The 601-nt window shown below is 51.6% G+C and overlaps 1 protein-coding gene across 3 annotated transcripts in view; it reads right to left on the reverse strand.

Annotated features, from left to right (window-relative positions):
* Nucleotides 1–601, reverse strand: part of ZFYVE28 (zinc finger FYVE-type containing 28) — a 403,791-nt gene that overhangs the window by 10,205 nt on the left and 392,985 nt on the right. The window lies entirely within an intron of this gene.

Genomic DNA, 601 nt, shown 5'->3' on the forward strand with positions numbered 1-601 from the left:
AGTGTATGATTTGGCTTTTTTCTGGTTCCAAGATGGCAACCCTCCCCTCCCAAAAGGAGTCTTTCTGGGAGACAAGGGGAGGGACTTCCAGTGGCAAAAGTCAGGGGTTCGAGGGCAGGACTTCCAGTCCCAATATGGCAATTGGGGTGTGGGGCAAATGTCAAGGGGCTACCCATGTGGCCCTTGACATTTCACTCAAACTTGTTAAGTGGCCCTCCAACTGAAATAATTGCCTGCCCCTGCTCTATATCCATCAGGATCCAGGGGATCAGCTATTCGCAGCAGACAGCTGCTCCGAGTCGATGTTACTACAATGCCTCAAGGTGGCAGGACAGCAAGTTTTCCTTGTGCCAGTGTCTACCTCAGGATAAGCTAAGGACAGATGACACATCTGTACAGTTTTAGCCTTCATTTTGTCAAAGGTGATGCTACACTGGTTTCAGTGCAGGTGCAGTCCTATGTCCAGTAACATCTGGGGGAAGGGTGAACAAACAGGCACCAGGCAGGGCTCTGAGGGAGCCCACACCACAGCGCTGCTGCTGCTGGAACTGAGGCTGCTACTACAACAGCAGCAACAGCAGTAGCAGTCTTGTGTGCAGAA

The sequence above is a fragment of the Gavialis gangeticus genome, unplaced genomic scaffold (assembly GCF_001723915.1).
Source record: "Gavialis gangeticus isolate Ggan-Ray unplaced genomic scaffold, GavGan_comp1, whole genome shotgun sequence".
Classification (NCBI taxonomy): Eukaryota; Metazoa; Chordata; order Crocodylia; family Gavialidae; genus Gavialis; species Gavialis gangeticus.